An 11090-nucleotide genomic window follows, 5' to 3' on the forward strand; every position below is an offset into this window, starting at 1 on the left:
TGCCTGCAAATCCAGACCCAGGTGGCCAGGAGTCTGACTCATGTAGGAAAACTAGGACCAAGAGCCCCTCATGCAAAGGGAAGACCACGAGTTGGGTTGATTTTTGTGACTGCTGGCTTGGGCTTCAGGATGTTTGAAACTGAGGCAGTGAGAAGAGACAGCTAGCACCCGGATCTGGGCAGAAGTGTCCACTAGCAATGTGTAGGTCAGCAATGTTCCCAATATTTCCCTGTAACATGAGCCAGAAGTAATTAGTATAAGAATTAATTCTAGATGGGTTTGCTGGTGAAAGGTTTGGAACATCAAGGAAGAACAGAAAGAGGCAGAGAAATACTTTTCCACTTAGTATGAACCTACAAATAAAAATGAAGTAGCTACTGGATAATTCAAACAGGATTTATGAGGATAAGATTAACTTCAAGAAGTTAACCTGTGGATCTCTTTGACTAATGATAGTGATGGAGGAAATCTTTGACTACTGTTTTTAAGTAATCATCAATCCTCAAGGTATTTAGAGCTTTCAGATCCTGTCATCATAGATTAATTTTTCCAAGACTGTGAGATTAGTTTTTAAAAACCGTTTTTTCTTTAAAAAAAAAAAAAAGAATAGTCTATGAATTTATAAATGCTGATAATATTTTAATAACTTTTATTTTAAAAAAAAGGAAAATGAGAATTAAAGGAACATTTATTTCTACCCAGTCTTGTAGAAAATGAGTTAGGGGTTGCTCAGGTTTGAAGGCATTTCCTCATGTTCATTCCATTTGCCTTGCATGAGTCTGCTCGTGTTTGTAAAAGTAAACTATGTGTTGGTTTAATAATTATAAAAATATGGACTATTTAAAAATAAAACCTCTCTTTAAAATGAATATCCTGTGTTTATATGGGAGAGGATACATAAACACATAATATTAAAATTATAAGATACATGGATTTTGTTTTTATTTTCTTCACAAAGAATCTCAATCATAATGATGAATGTCTGTCTTGAGAAGAATGTTTTTCACTAGATAAATATACCATAGATGTAGGTTCTAGGAAATTATATTTTAAATGAAATATTATAAAGAGTTATTTTCCAGGCTATGTTTCTTCATATACATATGAAGATTTTATATATATATATGAAATATGTATATGAATATATATATTCTCCCCACAGAAAAAGAGAAAATTCAATTGGCATTCTATCTTTCAAATCACAAATATCCAGATAGTCCTATTGAATACCTGAGGCCTAAAAGTCCTTGAAGGTGTTTGACAGCTCTTTTTTTTTTTTCAGTGTCTTGCAGGTGGGAATGTGTTTAGGTGACTCTCATTGAAAGACTATTGTAATTAGAGTGATCTCTGTCAGCCAGCCAGCTATAGCTGGGTTGGAAATAGCCTGAGGAGACAAACTTCCCAGAGGCCCACTATTAACAGGTGTGGACATTTGAAATGAGTGAGAGTTGAAGGGTCAGCTCTTCCTCACATATCAGGAATGTAACTGCAACTCCTTCTTTACCTATAGCAAAACCTCTAAAAATAATAGGGTAAAGTACCGAATGATGTAACCTGAAGTGAGATCGTACTCACTGATAGACATTCAAATATTTATGCTTTTGTTGATTGGCCATTCCATCAATTACCTTTTGGAATTTCTTTCTAAATTCAAGCAGTCCTGATAAGATGGTGAGATAAAGTCAGCTTACCATTGATAATGAAGTCCTGTATTAGAGAGGTAGTAGAGTCCGGTGGTTGGGGGAAGTATCTTCCCTCAGGCAAAGTTAATTTGAACCCAAGGAATACTATTTATTACCTGTATAAGTTTGTTCTCACGCTGCTATGAAGAAATACCCGGGACAGGGTCATTTAAAAAGAAAAGAGGTTTAATCAACTCACAGTTCCACATGGCTGAGGAGGCCTCAGGAAGCTTACATCATGGCGGAAGGCACCTTTTCACAGGGCGGCAGGAAACGGAATGAGTGCGGAGCAAAGAAGGAGGCCCTTTATCAAACCATCGGATCTCGTGAGAACTCACTCACTATCAGGAGAGCAGCATGGGATTAACCACCCCCGTGATTCAATTATCTCTACCTGGTACCGCCCTTGACACATGGGGATTATTACAATTGACGGTGAGATTTGGGTGGGGACACAGCGTCCAACCATTTCACTACCTGCATGACACTAAGCAAGTCCCTTAACCACTCGTTTTTCACATTTGTAAATGGACATAGGAATACTACCTACTTCATTGGACTATAAGGACTAAATAAATCATGGCATGTTTAGGGCAGTTTCAAGGAATTTAGTTTGTGAGAGCCCCGCTAATACAGAACTGGGAAGACATAGCTGTGGCCATTGACAAATCTAGGAAGCACTGTGCCCATTTTACAGTTACTAGATTTTCTCTTCCTTGAGTGGCTGTTGAAAGCTCCTTTTGTGCGATGTTGGCATTCAAAATTGAACTTTCTTTTTACACTTTCAATCTCGATGTCTAATATAATTCATTCAGAAATGAACATGAAGTTATTAAGTGTTGATATGTGGTTAAGAAAAAAGTTCTTAGAGAATATGCCTTAGATTGAGTTGATATATCCTATGTCTTCTAAAAATTTTCCTCAAAGCATATAGCAGTTTTCATGTGTAATAGACTATATACTTATATTGTTTGTATTATTTAATTATATTGCAAACTCATATGAAAACATGTTCAAGGTAAAGCCACAGGGACACAAAACACATACATACAAGAAAAAAATTAAAGATATTTAAGGACCACTTAATTTATTAATTGCCTTAATTTTATATATTTATAAACAAAATATAATTCCAGTAAAAAAGAATCATTTAAAAAATTTACGTTGAATTTAACCACAATGTTTTCCAGCAAAAAAAAAAAAATAATAATAACTGGAAAGACTATAACACCACCACTGTTATAAATTTGCTTCTTTGAGGTTGTCACTAGGCTTAAAATTAGTTTCTTCATCCTCACTCAGCTATATTTTTTTGCCATTGGTGAAAAATCATTATCTTTATGAGTTACCTGTGTATATTTACTTGCTAGCACATAGCTAGCATCTAAGCATAATAAACCTAGGTTGAAAAAACCTTCTTTTCACTCTACCTTTACCCCTGCAGTGCCTTTTAAAAGTTTATTAAATTAACTGAAACTTAAGCAAAGGCTATATATTCTATTTGGATAAAGAGTAAAATTTTCATTCACCAATTATTAGCTCAATTGATTTTTTTCACTTAGTTGTTATTTTTTCTTTACTAAATCAAATACATTAACTGATGTGTTGCTATCATAAAAAAGGAACCACAATGCATTAAAAATGTGCAATATAATACCACTTGATTTTTATTACACTTTGAAAGGCAAATGGAGTAAATCAAGAAGAAACAAATCTAAATGCCGTGCTGAAGTGAAGTCCAGCCTTTGAAACCAGCTTCCTATTAATCACAGGGCTGACCTTTTCATTAAGGGGCACTTGTTGAAGTCATTGACACGGTTACAGCATTCATTTGTGAACTGTACTCTATGGCATTCATGTACTGGGGAAGGCACAGTGAAATTAGAATCTCTCCCTGTAGGGGGTAGACATTGACCGCTATTCAATGCCAACGGTTGTCGGTTAAAGTATTTCATGAAGAATGACTTTGAAACTACGTTTACTCCACCATCAGTAATGTCAGATGCAATTCTTAAAGAAATATATTTAACTAGAAGTAATTAATTAAACCTCTCATAGCAGCAACTTTGTCTAAGTTAAATCATTTATGAATATACACAAAGGAGTCATCAGGATTCTACTGTCATGGCTTTTAAATCATCATTTTAAATGATGTCCATTCTATAATAGTCAGAAGATTAAAAAAAAAAAAACATTGGCTGATGGGGAATTATTTAAACAGTGCAATACTGTTTTCTCTAATTGTGCCTGTCTATCTACTCAACATATGTGCATTGTCCTTTGAGATGACAATTTCTTCCAGACTAATTTTTCATATTAACAATGGTTAAATTTAAAAAATCAACTCAAATGACTATTAATAGATAAAAAGTGCAGACAGTTTTTGTTGCATTTTCTTTCATCTGATCAGCTTTGTGCAATGTTGGATGGATTAATTTAGAAATCATAACTGGAATTTTTGGCAGGGCATATGTTCTATGTATTTATTTCTTATATGAAGCATCATACATTTGAGCAAAAAATACATTTTTTTACATTGGCTGACATTCCACCTGAAAGTGCACCACAGTTAGCTTGTTAACACAATTCAGGATATATGGTATAGTAGTAAAAAGATTCCCCATAGCCAAGTAAAACTCAGAGTAGGGGGCTCAAGGAACAAGGCTGTACTCAGATCAAATCTGAACTTCAAGTTCAAACATAGTTTAATGGTGAATCCAAAGTTGTAAATGCAAAATAAACGCAATGTGAAGGCTGCTTTAAACCAAGCATGAAAGACTAAAAAGTCAAAGTTGAGATTTCGTACATCTGGTTTTAATATATCCTCTTATGTTATCAGACAAATGACCTTTTGTTTTGTTTTGTTTAAAAAATTCGCTATCATTGTCATTGCTGCTACAACCTAATGCTACTTTTAGGGTTTTTAGTGTCACACCTAGTAAGAGATGAAGCTATGGAACAGATTTGTTAAGAAAAAAATATAAGCAAATTCCTCACATTAATGTATGAAGAGTAATGTAGCAGCAATACAGTTATATATAAAAGTTGAAATCCATTTTCAAGAAGGGTATGTGCTTCTTAAAGATTTGTTTTCTATTCTTGAAACTGGTACAAAGCACTTGCCACCATCATTTTTGACACTTATAAAGGACATTTCACCCAGAAATAGCAGTTAATACGCCAAAATACAGGATTGAATTAACAGTATTATTAGCACCACATTTCAGTTCCGAGACCTTCTGAAAGAGGAGTCACTTCAGGAGTATTTCAGCATTAGTGACAGTGCCAGAGCATTGTGCAAAATGAAACTGGAGAAAATTCATGGGGTTATGAACATAAGCTTTGTCCTGGTTCACTTTTACACAGTCTTTAGAGGATTCCCTGGGAGTAAACACCCTTAATTAATTCCCAAGTAAAAGAAAGAAAGATAATTTTTCCACTTACAGCATTTGTTGTCCTTTGTCCATGCGTTGAAATAAAAGGGCTGTTCTGTTCTTACCTAGCGCCAGGTTGCCCTCTGGAATAGGCTTAAATGTGAGCGGCAAGAAGCATGTTCACTTTGTAACTGTACCAGGAGCAGCCCATCGCACTGATGCTAGAGAGCCCGTCAGGACAAAGTGCTAAACTTCAGCATGAGAGCACAGCATCTATTACCCCTGAGGCTCTACCATTTCACCTACACCTGGGCGGATCTATCAGGCTTCCTCTCTATTAGAGCTATTTGACTCTGTGGTTTAAAAGGGAGGACGAAAAAAACAAAAAAAAAAAGGAGGCTTGCCGTTGTCACACTTGTTTCCTATTAAAGAGCCTTACGGTGGATTGAGTAATTGTGTACGAAGGTAGTCTGGCTGGCAGATGTGTGCAGCCCCAGTGGAGCACTAGATTCAAGGCAGATGGGTTGTACCAGGGCGCAAACAACATTGAGAGAGAGAGAGGCGTGATTAAAACAGCAGGCCTCTGTTTTATAGTGCTGGAAGTGGGGTAGCATTGAAACTCCTAGGAGACAGAGTTCCCCAAATGGTATTGCTCTGTAGCAAAGAAAACAATAAATTCAATAAAAAAAGATTCTCAAACTACAAAAGTTATAAAGATATTTATAATAATCACTTTATTAATGAGGGATTAAGTGATGCACCCTTCCCCCAATACCCTAACCGAACTTAATTAAAACTACTCAATCATGGGTCATAGTGGGTTATTGATAGTGTTAACGTGATGGATTTGAAACAGATCCCTCATTCTGTTGCATAAGCCAAGTTATCTTTTTAATCTGAATTAAATTGCTTTAAGGAGATTTACACTGTCAGGCAGATTGACATTCTGCAATTGGACATTTATTTTAATGTTCTTGAAGCCAATTTTTATGGACAATGTTCTCATCTGGGTATTTCTGTATATTGCTTATTATCTCAGGCAACTTAATCCATGAAAACTTTAGGGTTTTCTGTGTCACCACTCTTTTAACAAGAAAAAAAAATGCACAAGTATCAGAATGAGTATAATTAAGTTCCAAAAATCAGGCTGTTGGATCTATTTTCCTATGTCAATGTCATGGGGAGTTATTTCCCTGTGTTAAACAGTGTGCACTACTATTGTTAATCATGATGATGATAATTGAACAGTTGCTACATGACAAACTATGTAAAGAGCTTTACACACATCATCTCTTTTGAGTCCCACAAAGACACTGTAAGGTCAATATTACTATTATTATCACTTTTTTTTTCTTGTTAACAGATGAGGAAGTCTCTGAGAGGTTACTCTACCCAAGGTCATGGATTTGTTATGGTTGGAAGCAGGATTCAATTTGATCTGCCTCTAGAATTCTCACTGTTCTCAATGTCAGGCACTCTCCATGAAGAATAATTTTTATCCAGTACAAAATCAAATGATTATCATTGATTTTTTTCTATAAGAAAATATAAAATAAACTCTTATTCATATTCATAATTATAGTTTAGAAGAAGATACTCTAACTTCATGTGCCCAAAAACATAGTAGAAATATAGTCTAGTCCTCTGATAGATATTTAGACCCATGATAGAGGGACCCATCAAGTTAAGAATTGCCTAAGAACTTATATTTTTAAAATAATTTATTGGAACATTTTTTTTTCCCCATTTATTTATTTTATTGCATTTTAGGTTTTGGGGTACATGTGAAGAACATGCAAAATTGTTGCATAGGAACATACGTGGCAGTGTGATTTGCTGCCTTCCTCCCCATCACCTACATCTGGCATTTCTCCCCCTGCTATCCCCCCCCAGCTCCCCACCCCCCACCGTCCCTCCCCTATTTCCCCCCAACTGACCCCAGTGTGTAGTGCTCCCCTCCCTGTGTCCATGTGCTCTCATCGTTCAACACCCGCCTATGAGTGAGAACATGCGGTGTTTGATCTTCTGCTCCTCTGTCAGTTTGCTGAGAATGATGGTTTCCAGGTTCATCCACGTCCCCACAAAGGACCCAAACTCATCGTTTTTGATGGCTGCATAATATTCCATGGTGTATATGTGCCACATTTTCCCTATCCAGTCTATCGTCGATGGGCATTTGGGTTGGTTCCAGGTCCTTGCTATTGTAAACAGTGCTGCAATGAACATTCGTGTGCACGTGTCCTTATAGTAGAATGATTTGTAATCCTTTGGATATATACCCAGTAATGGGATTGCTGGGTCAAATGGAATTTCTATTTCTATGTCCTTGAGGAATCGCCACACTGTCTTACATTTTTATAATGAAAATCTCTTGAGCAAATATTTCTTTAATATCCCTAATTCATTTTTAGAAAATTGTTAGAAGAAAGTACAGGATTAAAAATTAAAAATTATCGATTGATTTTTCATGTTTCCATAAGTTGGCCAAAATTCATTTATTGTTTGATTGAAAATTTCTGATTATTCTTTTTATAATTTACCATTTTTCTGTAAATAAATACTTTATCCTAATAGAAGCTTATTTTACTCATCAGTAAAATTATATAATTTAGAACACACACAAAAAAAGGAAAAACCTCATTTCACTCACTGCTGGAAACAAGACAAGAAAATAATTCTGAAAAAAAGTAACTTAATCTTAATTAAAAATTGTATTTAAATTATGAGACTAACATTTATTGAAAATTATAAAAGATAAACAACAATATGTAAGCCTGATTTTTAAATAATTGCATTCTCTTATGCTGTATGGCAGATCATACTAGCATACATTTCTTTTGTCTTCTGATTTTGGATATTTATAATAATCACACTAAATAATTAGAAAAGTGTCTTCTCTGTTATTCCATCTGAAAGAAAAGAATAAGAACAAATAGGCTTCAAAATGCAAAAACATTTTTAAGGGAAGTGTTAAAACGTAATAAAGGAGAAAATTAATATATGGAAAAAATGTAAGGAAAAGACAGATGGAAGCAAACACCAGAGATAACAGAACTCAAGAAAAAAACAGATAAACAGATTGCGACTTCAGCGTAGCCCAAGGGGCCAAGGCAATTTGAAGAGGTCTAAATGGTTCCTAACTATCATTTGTATATGGCTGTGGTATAAGAAGAGGGTCTCTTTAACAATGTTTGATTATTTTAGAGAGTGTTTCCGTATAAGTACATGTATGTATGTGTGATTTTCATATCCTAAAGACATTACAAATGTGTTGATATTCAAGTTACAGAAATTACACTACTGGATGAGCACAATATTACCTGTAGAAATATTATATAGGAGAGCAATTTATCATAACTTTCTTTAATTGGATTTGAAGTTTCTGGCTATCTGAACTCTCTGTTATGAACTTCAGGCAAACTTTAGCATTTTCAGATTTCAAAAATTTTCATTGGAAAAACAAACAAAACTTCTGCATTTTCATGGTTTCACATAATGTACCATGAAGATTTTCACTGTAATATTTTCTTCTATCTTAGTTGAAAAGGAAACATACTGGAAACATCCCAAGAAAAAACATCCTGAAAAGTTTCCAGTCTAAATTTTATACCAAAGTTTGGATAAGATTTGGAGATGCATACAGTCTTTATTTTGATTTATATCTGTTTTTTTTTTTTCCCCAAACCATCACACAAGTGTATTCACACGGGACTACTCTTTAACAAATACTGTCTAATTTATGAATGCTTACTAACTTTTCTTTTTCCTATAGGAAGGCAAAAATCAAAATTTCCCCACCAACACGTCTAGCTGGCCACATCATTCCTGATTTCAACCTGCCTTCAATTGAGTTTATGCCCATTCTATTAGCTCACAAATTCCCCTTTCGTTTTACTGATGGAGACTATGGCAGTGGTTGGGCTGTCTGTGAAGCTGTTATTAACAAGATTCTTTTAACGAACTTCAAATATGGTCTGTCATTTCCAATTAAATATCAAAATGGTTTGCTGAAATTATGTACAAATATTTCTGCTTAGTAAATATGTTCAAGTATTTACAATACATCATTGAAGCAAAAATTTAGGGTATTTTTAATAATCTTGTTTAAGAGTTGATTCTCTTTTAGACATGTGTCTTGCATTGGTCAAGCTTTTGAAGCTCAAATGGTAAATAATTTTAGTTCCAATCCTCTTATTTCTGATTTTAAGGAAATAACAAAACACCATGATGATCCCTAGTATCAAGCTGGCATTTTTGAAAACAGTGGAATTTAAACACACTTGATATAAATTCCCTTAAAAACCTTTCCGGCCAGGATTTGTGGCTCATGCCTGTAATGCCAACACTTTGGGAGGCCAAGGCAGGTGGATCATGAGGTCAGGAGTTCAAGACCAGCCTGACAAAGATGTGAAAACCCATCTCTCTATAAACGCAAAAATTAGGTGGGAGTAGTGGTGGGTACTATAATCCCAGCTACTTGGGAGGCTGAGGCAGAGATTTGCTTGAACCTGGGAGGCAGAGGTTGCAGTGACCCGAGATTGTGCCACTGTACTCCAGCCTGGGAGACAGGGCAAGACTCCGTCTCTAAAAAACAACAACAACAACAAAAAAAACCCAAAAATCGAACAAAAAACTTTCCATATTTTTATACTTTTTTACTCCATAGTTTCAATTTTGTGCCTCATTAATCCAAGGATATAAAACACATGGAGTTCCTTAAAGCACAGGGTTCACTGTCATTTTTACAGCTATATCTTCTTCCCAGTGTGGTTTATTGGGGTGTGATTATATGTAAGGTGAAGATAAAACAGTTTTTTGTTGTTGTTGATTCACCAACTTTAGAAAATGAGACTGAAATGTTATGTTGTTGAGTCACCAGCTCTAAAATATATCATGCAATGAGCAGAGAAAGTAAAAATTTAGGTATCAGACTATTAATATTATATTAACATTATGATATTACATTAATAGCATGAGCTGTCAATAGAAAAGCATTGGATAGAATTGTAGGAAAGGATTTATTTCTATGAGGAGATCTGAAAGGAGTATACAGAGATTTGCCAACTGGGTGTGAATAATCAAGAATTTGACTAACCTTTGGGGTAACTCCTTTTATGGAACTAGGCATGATTTAAATAATTATTCAATATAAAAATATTTCCAACATTGGTTCTCTTCTCTTTCTATTAGGCTGGTGCAAAGTAATCACATTTTTTTCCATTAAAAATATTTACTAATCCTAAAGACATAATAAGCATGTGTTAATATTCAAGTCACAGAAATTATACTACTAGATGAGCAAAAAATTACCTGTAGAAATATTACTTAGGAGAGCAATTTATCACAACTTTTAAAAATTGGATTTAAGTAAATTAGGTTGAAGTTTCTGGATATCTGAACTCACTGTTAAGAACTTCAGGCTTAACACTTAAACTTTAGGCTGAAAACTTAAAGAAGTTTTTACTTTTCAATAGCAAAAACCGTGATTACTTTTGCACCAATCTAATATTAGATCTTAAATATCTTCAGAAAAATAATCTTGCCAAGGTAAGAACATGCTCTCTAAAAATTTTATTGCAATGAAAATGCTAGGGATTTAGGAGAAGGATAAAATGTACTAAATGAAATATTTTTAAAACGTATTCTTTATTATCTGGATTAGTTTAGGATGTTAGCTAATGGTAGTCTGGTACAGTGTACTTTTCAAAGGACAAGCTGCATCATGGAATAATTTCTTTGAGGAATATAAATAGCATGGGTTGTCAAAAGTGGCACAGGTTTGTGACCAAAAAGGCTCCAGGTAGGTTGATGTCCTTAAAACCATAAATCTCCATGAGGTGACCAAGCCAAGGAAAGTTATTATTTGAAAAAGGTACATCTGGGTGAGTTCAAAATTAGACAAAATTTGGGAGTGGAGGACAGAGGGATAGAAGGGAATTTAAAGGAAAGAGGTCTCAAAAAAGTTCTGCCAACTTTACAGTTTTGCCTTGGCCAACATTGGGAAATACGCAAGATAACTGGAGACTATTTGTAA

This window comes from Sapajus apella, unplaced genomic scaffold (genome assembly GCF_009761245.1).
Source record: "Sapajus apella isolate SASKATOON/1434 unplaced genomic scaffold, GSC_monkey_1.0 scaffold7, whole genome shotgun sequence".
Taxonomy (NCBI): domain Eukaryota; kingdom Metazoa; phylum Chordata; class Mammalia; order Primates; family Cebidae; genus Sapajus; species Sapajus apella.